This window comes from Ambystoma mexicanum, chromosome 5p (assembly GCF_040938575.1).
Source record: "Ambystoma mexicanum isolate Mex_15411 chromosome 5p, UKY_AmexF1_1, whole genome shotgun sequence".
NCBI lineage: Eukaryota > Metazoa > Chordata > Amphibia > Caudata > Ambystomatidae > Ambystoma > Ambystoma mexicanum.
The window spans coordinates 827,064,019-827,080,614 of record NC_090930.1 but is presented as its reverse complement, the minus strand read 5'-3'; positions in this window follow the sequence as shown (position 1 = coordinate 827,080,614).

Genomic DNA, 16,596 nt, shown 5'->3' with positions numbered 1-16,596 from the left:
AGCAACACAGATAAAACAGGAATAATTGCAACTTGTCAAAATGGTTTTGAGTGTGGCTTTGAATGGATGGAAAAACACTGAAAAATTGATTTAATTCACTAAATGGGTTTCAATACTAGTGGGAGCCACTTTGTATGGTTTCAGATAAACACTAGCAATGATTATTGAATACCTAGCAGGTTGAAAACTGAATTCTGAGGTTGGATGCAAAGAACAGCGGTTTTACACATGATGAAATTTGAGCCAAACGAAGAATTTGCGGCAAACTTTTCTGCGTGCGGTAAGCGCGATTGCGGAAAAACTAGAATGAGTTGGGATGTGGTTTTGGATTTGTTGAAAAGCTGAGGATGTTAGCCTTGTTTCTAGCATACACAGTATGAAAGTTACAGAGGTTTTTGTGGAGGTCGTTTTTTTTCTGAAAGAGCCAAAATTTGTAAAAGAAAGATGCACTTTTGAAATTTACAAACAAGATTTCTTTACACTATGGAGACTATGAAGCCACAAGCTACACGACAACACAGCCACCAGTGCAGCAACGTCTCTGGATGGTTTTTGCCCACCGAGACGCTGGCCTTTCTTCATAAAATATATTACCGCAAAGATGATTTTAACACTATTACCAAAGGACTATAGGGATGAGAGAAAAATTCAGGTAAAACAAAAGATTTTCTACAGTGCAGTTCTGGATATAAGAGAGTTGGTTTGGATAGGGATGACTTATGGATAATACATATGCTAGAGGCAATCCTACGCTATGAATACTCACTACCACTGTTTGGAATGGACCCGTCAGGGATCTGGTCAAAGATTTATGGACTGAAATTCTGCTAGCCCATCGGACTGGATTCAAGGCGCTCTGGTTTTGCACTCAGCACGGCACTCTGGACACTGCATGGCGGAATTGAACTGGATCTGACAGGTTGGTTCTAGTTCGCAGCCATCTAGTCACAGCTCTGCTATACTGGGTTGGATCTCTGGACTGGCAAGAATTCTTAGCAAGAAAGCAGAAACAGCACAGCCAGGCTGTTCTTTTTAGTGCCCCTTGGAGGTCTGGGGTAAAATCTGGTTTCAGGATTTTAAAGGCCAAGCTGAGAATGGTTCAGCTTTGGAATTGGGCCTCTCTGGTTTCAAAGTTCTGGAGTCTTGGATATGGATTTCTCTTGCAAAGTGCTCCGCCAGCAATCAGTTGATGGGTGAATGTGTGTGTGTCTTTCTAGGTCCTAAGCTGTCTCTATTTATGTATTTCCTAAAGGGGTGGGTATGCTGAATTATACTAGGCACACCCTCCAGGGATTCCATTGGTTAGGGTGTTTCCTCTCCCCTGATTTGAGAAGAAAACCTGGTGTCATGATGACGCTGTATTTTAGGATCCAGGGAGAACCTCCCCTTTGTTTCTGCACAGTACATTTATTTTTCATACAAGGCATATTTACAATTTTATCAACTTTCTAGCAATAACATATTTACATCACAGATTTAGTGGATCAAGTATTCATCTGAGTCCCATCTCGGTGAGAGCTTTGGTTCAGATTTCACAGTTTTTCGCACTTTTGGTCTGGTACACAATGTCAGATATGTCCACATTTTCACACAAATGTGCGCATGACATCTGGGCATAATCATGTGAAGTTTCATGTTTCTGGCATCACCACAATTGCTACAAAACCACAAATTCTGTAGTCCTGTCCCTGAACATAGCACAGATTTCTGAGTAGTTTTAAAACCCTGACCAGAATTTTCATGTTAACAATACTATATTTTACAAATTTTTACAATTTTGCACAGTCCTCTGTCAGTGCTTTTCAAAAATATACTTTCTTGTGGTTTAAGGATACACATAACTGTCTGTCCCGCCCCCAAAGTTTTGGTGGGTCAAGAGCAATCTCTGCCTCTCTTCCTCTGGCAGGAGTTTCTGTTGACACTTGCATCCGCATATTCTTTTCAGCCAAGGAAACCCTTTTTCTCTCTCAGGGGCAGCAGAGCAAAATCCCCTCCCCTTTTCATTAACATCTGAGTGAGAGTTCCTGGGGCAGAGAGCAGAAGGAAGGTGTGTTTCCCAGTGGGGGAAGCTTCTTTGAAGTTTTGCTAAATCAGGTTACTTTAAAGTAAATTGTTACATTGTTCTTTGTTGAAATTAAAGTTACAATTTTTAAAACAAGCAAACATATTTCCAATTCCAGTCTTTTAAAACATAGAAATTAAATAGTGGCAACCTATATTGCTTTTGATGGCAAGTCACTTATTTTCAACAATTTGATTTTAATGCTCAAGTTTAACTTCTAATGCACTTAACTGACAGCTGCCATGCAGGCAGCCGGCGGTACTGCGCCCATTTCTTATAGATTTTTCACAGTCAAGCACACTTTTTAATGTGGATATTCTATGATGGATTCTGCTTTTCCTGACATTGTGTGTTTATGTGGATTCCTTAACTAAGGTGATGGTTAACACCCAGCAAGGATGTTGGATATTTCTGGATGTTTTGAACCATGATTTTGCGATTTCAGCAGCCAAGGAAAAAAGGATTTCAGAGCACCTTTGGTTTCCTTGCAATGAAGCACTGCCTTTCAGGTAGTTCCATTTTCCCTCTGTGGGCAACCCAACGACAGGTTTTATCTGTGTGGTCTCCTGTTCCACCACTGACACAGGCAAAGTGGATTGGCAGCCAACTTTTCCGGTTTCACTGCGCAATTCTCAGAGGTTTTAGCGCACATAGAGCTTTTTGCGGCCATTTTGTTGGTTCTGGTGAAAGCAGCACACAGTGATGTCGCAGGGCAGAGCCTAGTGGGTCAATACATCCCACAAGCCCCCCTCCCCTCGTGATTTGGCTTTGACCGTCCATCAAGAGAAGTTGCGAGACTGGGATGATCAGTTTCTTTTCTTTATGGTCCAAATGGCAAAATTCATCAGCTTCTCCCATCAGTGGTGGATCGACCAGTTCTCCTCGCCGATTCCTGATGAGTGTATGGAGATACTCCGGGCCCCTTGGATCTTTCCTTCCGGTCCCTGGGGGGTCCTCCTTGGTTTTAGTCTCCATGGTTTCCAATTCTAGAAGACAAAGCAAAAACATATTTGTAGACATTTCACCACCACTATTTATGTAGTGGGGCGGACACATACATTTGGCATATCAGGGCATTTTTTTCTATTGGCAATTTATTGATTATATAGATGGAATATTTTTATAGTTGGAATTCTAGGGGGCTGGAGTGACCCCCTCTGTGGTTCCAGAAGACTCCTCTAGTTTCTGCAGCGTGTGCCTAGGACGGCAACACTTCAGTTGGTTGATATGGACCCACTTATCTTCCCCCTCTGCCAAACTGCCTTTGGGGATGCGGAGTTTGTAGGAGACTGGTGAGATTTTGCATACAATTTCAAAAGGACCCCGCCAGCTAGGCAAAAATTTGCGCTGTTTGGTCTGGTTCCTTTGGAAATTGTATAAGCAGAACCGGTCTCATACATGGTATTCTTTTCTATTAGTCTTTAAGTCATAGTGGGTCTTCATGCTGTCTCCAGATCTCTCTAGATTTCGCTGAGCATAGGCAAAAGCATGTTGAAGGTGTTTTCTCAGATGTTCAACATACTCATGAGTTGTGGAGGCATTGATCAATGTCTGCTCTTGGGTTCTGTAGAGCAGATGCTGGGGAAGCACCATCCTGTGTCCAGTCATCAGTTCAAACAGTGACATTTTTGTTGCAGATGAAAGGGTAGATCTGATGGCCATCAGGACAAGATGTAATCAAATATCCCAACTTGGCCCAGAATCTGCCACAAACTTTTTTAATATGCTCACAATTGTTTTGTTATATCTCATCACAGCACCACTAGAGGCTAGCCGGTAGGCAATGTGTAGTTTCCTTTTCACCCCAAGTATCTCCCACATATTTGTCATTACTTTGCTTGTGAAGTGGCTACCTCGGTCTGACTCAATCCTTTGGGGTAGTCCAAAACGCGAGAAGATGTGGTTGATCATCAGGGCAGCTGCTGTTTCTGCCTTGCAATTTGGGGCCGGGAGACATTCCACCCATTTAGTGAACACGCATGTCATGGTCAACATGTACTTGTTCCCCCTAGAGGAGCGAATCACGGGCCCGATAAAATTGACTTGTAAATCTGATCATGGCATTGTCATCCCCCTCTTTTGGAGAGGTGCACGGTGTGTGAGGGATGTTGGCTGAAATTGTGCACACACAAGACACCCCTTCAAATATTGGTCGAGGTCCTGCCCCATGTGTGGCCAGTATGCAACCTCTCTTAAGATTTCAAGTGTTATATGAAACCCCCTATGACCGGCTGTGGCCACATCATGGGTGTGACTTAACAGCATGTTTCGGAATGAGGTAGGGACCGCCCACTGATCATGGCCAGCTAGGGATCTCCTCACCAACAAACCGTCTTGGATTCGGAACATTTTTGGACATTTCATCAATACTCTGAGGTCCTCTTTCCCTATATAATCGGTAAATAAAAGTTCTCAGGGTCCTCAAGGTGTTGATAAAATTTACCAATTATTGGATCCCCTTTTTGAGCCGTAATCAAATCAGCATCTGGGGTCTCCTTACTCCATTGTGCAGTTGAGAGTTCATTGTGAGTCTTTGTCTGGGACCTAGTGATAGCAGTGACCTGGATTTCCCCCAACAGGGACTCGATCTCAAGTAGATCCCCTTGGATGGCTCCGGTTTTGGCCAGCTGATCAGCAAAGTCATTTCCAGTTTTGTCTGGCCCCTCCACTTTAGAATGACCCATGATCTTTTTCCAGTAGATGGTCATCCCATTCGAGGTGACCAGATCATCAATGTTTTGGATTAATTTTCCATATTTCAATGGTTTGTTATTAGCACATAGCATGCCTCTGGTTTTCCAATTAACCAGGTGCTCCACAAACCCGTTCCGTACATAATCCGAATCTGTGATTATGACCAGTTTGTGGAGTTGGTGTTGGACAGCAGTGAGGATGGCTTGATGCAGAGCCATCAACTCTGCACTTGACTACTTCGGGGACCAATCTTGTATTCCCTACGCTGGCCACAAGTTCTTTTTCCCTGTTGTTGTCAACATGGTAGGAGCATCCATCCACATAGACAGTGGGCATTCCCTCACACTGGTCTTCTTCAAAGACTTTGTGTGGGGAATTGAGGTATGCCTCCATGCTGTCCTTGATTTTAAGACTTTCGTCCTCGAGACAGTTTTCTCTGGCACAATCATGCAAGTCAGCCAGACCTTGCGCAAGGGGACTCTTCTTGTTTTGGCCATATCTGCCCTCCACAGGAAAGCCTTGCATTGACAGAATCCAGGAAGTAATTCAGGGATTACTCACATTTCCAGCCCGGATTCTGTCACTTTGGAGATATTGCAGAGGCTGGTGTGGAATCTCCGCTATGATGTGTTCCGCCTGGATAAAAGGGTGGTAATTCTTCAAGGCCTACACCGTTGCCAGGAGTGTCTTCTCACAATCGTTGAATTTTTCCTCCACAGAGGATAACGTTTTACTCGCATAGGAGATTACTTTATTGACCTTGTCATGCTTTTGGTACAATACTGCAGTCAAGCATGTATTTGAGAAACCTATCTCCAAGAACTCCTTGTTTTTGACAGGGTAAGCTAGGCAAGGCACTTGTGTGAGGCTTCTTTTGAGTTGTCTTACTGCCTCTGCTTGTTCTGGACCCCACTCCCACTTGACCCCCCCTTCAAAAGATGGATCAGGGGTCTTGTGATCTCTGCGTAGTCCTGAATGAACTTTCTGCTGTAATTAGTCAGTCCAAGAAGGCTCCCTAAATTCCCACAGATTTGTGGGGTCTTTTAATTTCTGGAGAGCTTCCACTTTCTTTTCCTGGGGACAGAGACCCTGAGGAGTAATCTTATGCCCCACGAAATTGACATGTCGAGCTTTTGACTAGAACATCATCTACATAGGCCAGGTTACCCCTCCCACCCAGGTTGGGCATGGCCTTATGTAGAAAATGTTTTAATTAATTGCCGGAGTTGATGTATCCGAAGGGATTCCGGGTCCATGTGTACTGCTGCCCCCTGAAGGTGAAAGCCAGCTTGTATTGGTCCTCCCTACTGACAGGCACAGTCCAGTATCCATTGGTCAGGTCTATTGCAGTGAATACCTGTGAACCCTGGATCTGGGCCAGCCCTTGGTCAATGTGGGGAAGAAGCCATCGGGAAGTATGGACACGTGTGTTGCGCTCCCTAAGGTCAGTGCAGCGTCTCCACTGGCCGTTTGGCTTCAAAATCCCCAGCACCGGATTATTGAAGATGTTGTGGACTGGACGGATTATCCCACGGGACACAAGGTTCTTAATTATTTCAGTAAGGGACTCCATTGATGCGAGAGGCAAGCAATATTGCTTCACAAACACTGGAGTCATGCCCAGGTCCATGGGAATTGTTGTGTGGATGTCAGTGCGACCACAGTCATATGAGTCCACCACAAAGAGATCTTGAAAGTCCAAGAAAACTTGTTTCAATTTTTGCCTTTGCTCCAGAGTCTCACAGGCATCAGCTAGGTTGACTCTCTCTTCAACCTTCTGCATGAAGCCTGGAAAGACTTCCGGTTTTGCTATCTCAGCGGCATCCTCCAGCTGGGTGAAGTCCCTGGTCAAGGACTGGTTGCTTCGGGTGGGGGAGGCAGTCCTCGCGGACTTGGAAAATCACCTCATCGCTCCTGAAGTCACAAGTCACATCTTCCTTACCATAAGGGCAGGAAGTGCACACCAGGAAGTTCCCCCCATGCGGGTAAAGATCCTGTATGGTGTTGTGTTGTCATCACTATCACTGTCAAAACAGTCCTTGGGGATTGGTGCTAACAGTTCATTACCTAAATCCATGGAAAAATGTTGGTCATCAACCGCCATTCCAATAATGGTGCCTGCGGCTAGAATGATACTCTTTAAGTCGCTGTTATCCACCTCTATTTGAATGGTCTCATGTTCTATATTGACTAGTGGTGTTGGGTTTACCCCCAACCCTTACTGTTGGAAATAAGCATTAAGATGAATATAGGTGTCATGGTTTTTCAATTTCTGTCCTCTTTTAACTTTTACTTCCAGTGAGAATTGTCGGGTCTTTTCTGGGATGGTGACTTCCTCTCCAATCTGAATTTCAACTGCATAAGGCAGCAGTTGAGCTTACCTAAATGCTTTCTCTGGGTCATCAATGGCCATGGGATTATCCGCTAATCGGGACCAAGCTTTGAAGTTTGATGGGTCCAAAATAATGGCAAAGCGGTTGAGAATGTTACTGCATAAGTAAAAGGCGGCAGTGACGTCTCGCATGACCTAACAATTGTTAACTATGCTCTTGTTGCCTATGGAGATTTTGAGCATACACCTGCTTGGCAGGATAAGTTTGGAATTGGGTGTTTCCATATCCATTTCCCATTTGTTTATTAGTTTAAATGTGGGAGTGGCTGGATCTTTTGGGAGTTTGCAGAACATGGCTTCGCTGATGAAGCTCTTCCCGTTGTTCACACACACTCGGGTGAGAACAGAGTCCTTCCCTTCATTTAACTGAATAGGGATGAACAACTGCTATCCAAGTTGCTGAATATCAGCCAAGCTTTGAGCTGATTTCTCATCTTTCTGGACTATAGGAGTGGGATTTTCTGATTGTGAAGTTGTAAAGAATTTCAGAGTGTTTCCTTCCAGTGTGGACTGCCACCTGAGGCTGGCAGAAAGGTTGATTTTCACAAATAGAGAGGACCCCCCATCACCAGTTTGTTGTCCTACTGCTATTACTGTCACGCCTGGGATTTCATTGTTCTGGAAGTGACATTCTACTTGGTCAGATTTTTGTTCAACCATGTGGCAGTTTGCCGTTTAAACTAACATGGTTGACACTCTGTTTTAATTTTATTGGTCGACTAGTCTGGGTCCAGAGGACCTTGTTTGCACAATCTATTAGGGGTGACAACCTTCGCAGGAGGTCATTCTCTAGTAAACAAGGGGTGCCCTCTGGAGTTACAACCATGCCCGGGTGTTTCATCTTGTGTCACCCAATTTTAATGTCCAAATCTGCAGTCCCAATGATGGGAATTTCCTTCTTGTCGAAGTTCTGAAGTTGTCCAGGAAGAGGGGTCAGAGGAATTTGGTAATTCTCCCCCCTTTCCCTAATTCAGTTTATCAAAGGCCCTTTTTGACAGAAGGGTTGCTTGGGATCCAGTGTCCACCAGTGCCAAAATTGTACACTGCCCCTGTATCTGGACCAGGGCATAGAATCTTCCCTCCTTCTCCTCAAGGGGTCACAGATAATGTACATTTTTGGACAACTGGTGGGTTAGTTTCTTGGTTTTGGACACTGATAGAGAAGAGATTTGGGCAGGATTCTGTTTAGTGTCTTGGGAATCTGAAAAGAAAAGGTGACAGTTAGATATGGGGGAAGTTTTGGGTTCCCCTGGTTCTGGTTCTGGGCTGCCCTCCCTTTTTGGAGGCAGTCACCAGGGTGGGTTTGAACCAGGGGATTTTCATGCTGTTGATTCTGGGGCTGGATGATGGGCGATGGTAGCTCAGTCCCCACATCTACCCAGTCTGGATTTGGATCCTTTGGGACCCATTTTTCTTTGGGAGGAGTTCCCCCATCTATGAAGGAGAAGATCCTTCTCCCAGGATCCTCTGAGGATCCCTCTCCTTCAAATTGGAAGATTCGTACCTCCTCCTTAAAATGGGTCTTTTTGGGTTCTTTGTTTCTCCTACCCCCTCTCTGCTCCTAGGGTGGCAGACTTTCAGGGGCAGGAGATTTTGGTTCTGGTTCCTGGGTTTCCAGGGGCTTTTTACAAGTGGGGAAGGAAGCTTCCTCCAAGGCTTTACACCCCTGCCCCTGTGCCTCCTCCCTGGGAACCGGTGTGTTGTCGGGGTTCTTCCCCTGTCATTGCTCTGGAGCACCAGGTCCTGTGTTTGAGGCATTCTGCGCCGGCATGCACATTTGAGGGTTCTGTTTGGTGTCTGAGCATGCAACCCAGATCCTGTGCCATGTTTTGGACCTGGCACTCTAGTTGTAAACATCCGCTCAGGCTGATACGGGGTTCTGTTGTCTCCCCTGGGCTGATCCTGGGAAGGGTAGCTATCCCTTCTCTGAAAATACCCTGTGTTTGGAAAATTTGGGTACCCCTCCACCCTTGGCCTCCCCTCTCCCAGATTGGGTTGTCTGGGCTCAGGAAAGTGAGGAAAGAAGGATGGATTGTTTTGGGGAATTACTGCCCTCCTGGGGGAAGTGAGGAGGGAAGTTCCCTGGGTTAGCTGCTGTCTGGTTGGATCCCCCCCTTGGGCTGGAGGAGTCAACACATAACCCAGGATGGGCCTTTTTCCCTTGTAGCGGGGACCTATGTAGTCAGGGGAGTTAGAGGTCCCATATGTGGGGTTGCCTCCCTGGCTCCCTGACTGTGATTGGCCCACGGGCCTTCTGGACTTGGGATTGCTCTGATTCTATGCAGGCAGGTTTTTAGGCCCCCCCATCTCCAAATCTAAAATGGGCACAACCTTCACCTCTGCCACTTTATCAGCAGCAGGGGTGTTGGTTGGTTTGGGGCTTTTGGAATTATTTTTGTTTTCTGCTGGCTTTTACACCTCATAAATTCGTGTGGCTTGTTCGATGACACAGTCTAGTGATCTTTTCTCGTGAAAGTCTCTCACTAGCTGGGTCATGATGTACTTGGGGAGAGCGTGGAAAAAAGTATTCACAAACTCTTTGCTGTCAGTGCGCACCCTTCTGGTGGTCTGCGCAAAGGCCAGCTTTAATTCCTGAACAAATTCTAGTGGGGCCTGATCTTCCCCACATTGCAAGTTGTAGGCTGCCTTGCGAGCCTCCTGAGGATTTCTGTGCATAGAAAAATGTTTCAAGATGGCCGCCCTATAGGTGGACCATCTAGAAAGATTTTGGTCCTCCAGCCCCGCAAAGAAGCTGGAGTATTCTGGAGAGAAGGTCCATTTTACATATTGCATACAGCTTTGGCTGTCCTTCGAATGGAAAGTTTCCATCATCTGTTCAAAGAGCTCTAAGTGCTCCCAAACAGAATATTTTGCCTTCTTATGATAGGGCGTGATGATGCTCCTTATTGCTTTGATTTGTTTTAAGGGATCCTTGAGCAAGGCCCTTTTTACCTTATTGGCCTTTTTGATTCGGGCGACCCTGGTCCACTCCTCCTCTGACTCAGAGGCACTGCTCCCAGAGGTGCCTGTCTGGTCTTGTAGGCTCTCCTGGATTCTGCAAGCCTGGGAATGGCTGGCAGAATGTGGGGGCCTAGTTTCTTGTGTCCAGGGGCGCTCAGAGGAGTGTTCTGATTCCTCCTTGCTCCTAGGATTTGATGAGTACCCCCCCCCCCCCACTGTGCTAGCTGGGCAGAAGTTTTCAGGATGCCCTTAGTGGGCCTACTGGAGAGAGTAGCTCAGTGGCACTTCCACTGAGCTTTGGAGACGCCTGTTTATGTAGTAAATACTACTTCCAAATGTATTATCGTTCAGACTTCAAGTTTTGGCGATGCTTTGTTTGCAGTCAATCAACCAAGAATCGACTTCTATCATTTGTTTATATCTCAATCACATATACATCTTTATTTTCAATTTTTTCTTTATTGTGGTTATTGTGGCAGAAGCCTTTGCCGATGCATTTCGGACTGTGTCCTTCCTCAGGGCGAATTTCTAAAAAACATTAACAACTAGGGGTAAGCTTCACCCCAGATATAATCAACTTGAGTTTAAACAATACAATCTGCATTCATCCACTTTTAAATGTTTTCTTTTTATCTTTTGTGGTTAAGCATGACTACGAGATAACACATACATGCCAAACCTTTGTATATATTTCTCCTTCTTGTACAATCTTTTCAAATCACACCCTGTGTTGACTGCGAACTATTCTTATCATGCACGCCTGTGTTGTATCGCATAATCGTGCTCCAGGGTATATCTAGCTCTGGAATTGCTTTTGTATTTACTCGTAGTATGAGTACAGTCAGCAAAGAAATAATAGTGCCTCGCTTTACATTCAACAATACATGGCCTGACTTTTAGTTGTAATATTCTTATTTAACTCATACTGAATGTGGCAAAAAGCACTAAGGAAAATCTGTTTGCACGCTTACCTCATCCGTTGAACGGCGAGGAAAGCACTTTGCCCGTTCTCATTAAAGGATGTCGAGACGGTGTGTTGCGTACAGATGACCTTCACTGAAAGAAGGACACATATTTAGTTGGGACACTGGCGTGTGAGAGTTGTTATTACGAGTGCTGCTACCAGTATCATACAATTACTTACCTAGCTGCATTTGTTTTCGGGATCGTCTCCTGAGTTCGCAGCGCTGTGGCGTCAGGGGCAATTGTGGTTTCCCTTGATGACAGAGCGCTGCGTCCTACAGGTTGTGGTTAAATCCGCTATGTCATCACACCAGTGAGCGTGATGATGCAATCTTGTAGTTCAAAAGTACACAGGAATTGTAGTTCCCTGTATGAGGTATCTATGTGTAAGGTGAATCTAACTCTGTTAAATGAAGGGGCTACTGGGCGCACTAAACTGCTTAACATTGATAACTATCTTTCTATATGATGAAAGGCTGAAAGGCATGGTAGAAATGACAACTGTGTCTCGCAATGTAACCTTCATGATAATATGCCTTGATACGTGCAAAATAGTTTGCACTTCCTTGGTTGTGATGAGAGATATGATGGTGGTGTTAAATCCGTCCTGGAGCTTTCACAATTAATACTCCACCTCATTATGGTGATAGTTAAACACAGAATGTCGATGTCTCTTAATATAAAAATTCATGTTACTTGCCTATTTCCTTGGCCGCTCCACATGGAGTCATGTATACATGTTATACGTACTGTTATTCCAAAGTGGCAACATAATTGGTTAACACTGGTTATTGCTAGATAACAACTCATATCCATTCCTATTCATCCATATAGATGGCGTGATACATAATTTGCATGATCATTCATAGACTTCCATGTATAATACTTAATGCATAGTATACATACATAGTGGGCCTACTCTCATGGAGTTCCTCACAAAATTTTACAGTACTTGTGAACCCATACCCCGATGCCCGCCCATCCATTCCTGGGGGGTGCTGGTCTATGATCCCCATATTCCTTATTGGATTGAAGTCTGCCATCCCCATGGCCCTTGGCTCATGTGTGCCAGTGGACATAGGGGTGGCAGAGTCCAGGGATTGGAAGAGGTAAAGGCCTCTGGTACTAGGGTTCCTGAGGTTATGCTCAGGTGTTTCCCTTTCCCAGCAAACCTCATCTCTCTCAGCCCCTGCTCCCTGTTGCCATGCAAGAACCTGAGCTTTCTGTTCCTCTACCAAGGCCTTGCTAGTTTCTATCAATTGCTCTTGCATAGCGACCTGTCTGTGGAGCCTGTCATTGTTTTCACAGAGAGCCTCATTTTCTCTCTGTGCTTCCTGTGTCGTTTTAGAGTACTGGGCCAGTCTTTGCTGTAGGAGGGTTACCTCCTGAGTCCTGTCCATACTGGCCTGGTCCTTCCTTGCTAGAGTATCTTCCACCCTCCTGGTGTGCTCTAACAATTTTTCATGGTCTTTTTGGAGGTCACCCAGTCCCTGAAAGGCCAGGTGATTTTCTTCTATCTTCTCTTTTAAATAACAGACTTCCTGGTCTAAGGTGTCTCTTTCCTGAGCAAGAGTATGCCTCTGTGCAGCCAGGTCGTCCCTCTGTCTTTGGAGCGCACCAGCTTTCTGGCTATCTTCATCAAATTCTGCCTGGGTAGCCAGATCTTTCAGGATTATGTTATTACTCTCTTCTTTCTCTCTGTCTAGGTGGCTTTGCAGGGTGACTACCTGCTCTGCGCATGCCTGTTGAAATTTATTTGCTGTTCCAGCTTTTTCTGGCTCTGCAGTAGAGAGTCCAAACTTTCTTGGTACTCCTTCTGCAAGGCCAGCATTCTGGTCTCCTGTTCTACCTTCTCCTGCTGCAGGATACCCATGTCTTCTTTTATTTTGGTTAGGTACTGCCTACTTTCATTTTCTGATTCCTGGCTCCTCTGTAGCCTTTGCTCTACAGAGTCCAGATCAGTTTGGGCCTTTTCTAATGCTTGCAGTTGTTTGTTTGTCTTGGCCCTCGGCATATTGGTCCTGTATTGCTCCAATATGGAGGAACAGATATGCCACTATTTTGTCAATCTTGCTTTGCTCTTCCTTTGCCTTTGGGGCCATATATAGTTCACTCAGGGCCACATGTAATGGACCCTGGTCTTGTCATATGTCTAACCCTGTTGCAGTGATCTGTTCTGTGATTGCCTGCAGCCAAACATTCTGATCCTGCTCTGTCCATTCACCCCTTACAAATAATGTATGCAGTAGGTGTTCTTTAGCCATATTAATTTCTACCAAAGTCGCCATTCTGGAAATATTAATTTCCTTCCTGACTTACAGGAGTTAATTTTATTTTTGCAAAACAGACCAATTTCTTAGAGCATTCCTATTGAGGGGTGCTTCTCACAGTGTAACACAGCGTGGTAGCCCAACAGGGTTTATGTACCCCGTTAGTTAGCACACTGTATTAGACTGTCACAAGGGTTATATATAATTCAGAAATCTCGGACACGAGCCCCCAATCTTGTAAGTGATTTCAACCAAGCACTTCACCTAAGTGAATACCTAGCGTGGGATGCACAATTGAAACCCTTAATCATATATTTCTGTCTATAAATTCTTTTATTTCTGAATGATGTACCCTTATATCACACCCCTCTCTTTGATTCCCCCCCCCCCGGTCGCACTGTATCAGGAAGCAGGCTGTTTTGCAAAGTTAAAAGATTTATTTTATGTATTTCACAATATATATATATCACATTATGGTGATGGTTTATACAATGATCACCAATGGGGTGATGTCACAACAACTCTCTTTAATCACGCGGAGTAAGAATAGGAAATTAATGCAGGGTAGAATAATACTTTGTGTGGGTTCAATCAAAATGCAATGTGATTACTCTTTCCCCCTGCACACTACTCAATCCCCCCAATATGCAATATAAAGAGATGGAAGGAGAGAAAACAGGTTTCAGGAATACACACTCAACAAATACAGAATTAATCCCAATTTCCCCCAGCAACACAGATAAAACAGGAATGATTGCAACTTGTCAAAATGGTTTTGAATGTGGCTTTGAATGGATGGGAAAACACTGAAAAATGGATTTAATTCATTAAATAGGTTTCACTACTAGTGGGAGCTGCTTTGTATGGTTTCAGATAAACACTAGCAATGACTATGGAGTACTAGTGGGAGCTGCTTTGTATGGTTTCAGATAAACACTAGCAATGACTATGGAGTAACGAGCAGGTTGAAAACTGAATTTTGAGGTTGGATGCAAAGAACAGCTGTTTTACACGTGATGAAATTTGAGCCAAATGAAGAATTTGTGGCAAACTTTTCCGCGCGGTAAGCGCGATTGCGGAAAAACTAGAAGGAGTTGGGATGCGGTTTTGATTTGTTGGGAAGCTGAGGATGTTAGCTTCAATTTGACACTTAATACATTTCTAGCATACACGGTACGGAAGTTACAGAGGTTTTTGTGGAGGTCGGTTTTTTTCAGAAAGAGCCAAAATTTGCAAAAGAAAGATGCGCTTTTGAAATTTTCAAACAAGATTTCTTTACACTATGGAGACTATGAAGCCACAAGCTACACGACAGCACAGCCACCAGCCCAGCGACATCTATGGATGGTTTTTTCCCACCAAGACGCTTGCTTTCTCCAGAAAATATATTAGCGCAAAGATGATTTCAACACTACTATTACCAAAGGACTACAGGGATAAGAGAAAGATTCAGGTAAGACAAAATATTTTCTACAATGCAGTTCTGGATATAAGAGAGTGGGTTTGGATAGGGATGATTTATGGATAATACACATGCTAGAGACAATCCTATGCTATGGATTCTCACTACCACTGTTTGGAATGGACCCGTCAGGGATCTGGTCAAAGATTTCTGGACTGGAATTCTGCTAGCCCACCGGACTGGACTCAAGGTGCTCTGGTTCTGCGCTCAGCACGGCACTCTGGACACTGCATGGCGGAATTGAACTGGATCTGATGGGTTGGTTCTGGGTTACAGCTATCTAGTCACAGCTCTGCTCTACTGTGTTGGATCTCTGGATTCTGTCAAGAATTCTGAGCAAGAAAGCAGAAACAGCACAGCCAGGCTGTTCTTTTTGGTGCCCCTTGGAGGTCTGGGGTTAAATCTGGTTTCAGGATTTTAAAGGCCAAGCTGAGAATGGGTCAGGTTTCGAATTGGGCCTCTCTGGTTTCAAACTTCTGGAGTCTAGGATATGAATTTCTCTTGCAAAGTGCTCCGCCAGCAATCAGTTGATGGGTGAATGTGTGTGTGTCTTTTTAGGTCCTAAGCTGTCTCTATTTATGTATTTCCTAAAGGGGTGGGTATGCTGAATTATTCTAGGCACACCCTCCAGGGATTCCATTGGTTAGGGTGTGTCCTCTCCCCTGATATGAGAAGAAAACCTGGTGTCATGATGACACTGTATTTTAGGATCCAGGGAGAACATCCCCTTTGTTTCTGCACGCTAAATCTATTTTTCATACAAGGCATATTTACAATTTCATCAACTTGCTAGCAATAACATATTTACATCCCAGATTTAGTGTAGCAAGTATTCCTCTGAGTCCCATCTCGGTGAGAGCTTTGGTTCAGATTTGACAGTTGTGTGCACTTTTGTTCTGGTACCCAATGTCAGATTTGTCCACATTTTCACACACATGTGCGCATGACATTTGGGCATAATCATGTGAAGTTTCATGTTTCTGGCATCACCACAATTGCTACAAAACCACAAATTCTGTAGTCCTGACCCTGAACATAGCACAGATTTCTGAGTAGTTTTAAAACCCTGACCAGAATTCTCATGTTAACAATACTATATTTTACAAATGTTTACAGTTTTGCACAGTCCTCTGTCAGTCCTTTTCAAAAATATACTTTCTTGATGTTTAAGGATACACGTAACTGTGTGTCCCGCCCCCAAAGTTTTGGTGGGTCAAGAGCAATCTCCTGCTATTCCCTCCAGGAGCCAGTGGAGCTGTCTCAGTAATGGAGTCATGTGGGTGCCAAAAGGGGGCCATAGAATAGCTCTAGCAGCAGCGTTCTGTGGCAGCTGGAGCCGATTAATCAAATAGCGTGGCTGGGCAAAATAGAACAAATTGCAGTAGTCCAGACCACTCATAACAAGTGCAGAAACCAAAGAGGCCTGGTATATCAGGAAATGGTCATGCTGTCTGGGAACTTCCCTCATTTCTTCAAGTGCAGCCTTGGGGAATATGGGAGGCATGAACACATTGACAAAGAGAGATAGTAATAGAGAGAGAGCTCCCCAGAATATGATAAATAAAGGCCGCCATTTCTTCTTTCTTAATACAAAGGGTAGCATGCTGAGAGCCTTTTCAGGTCTCACCCTACATAGTGCAAGATCTTTGCTGAGTAGATTCTCCATGGTGCCTACAATAAGCCTAATACACACAATGTCCTATCTTCCCAAAACAATCACTTCTATTACAGCACAAATATGCCCACACAGAGTCATCTACCAAAAGACATCTCCCCCTTCGGAGAATTGCAG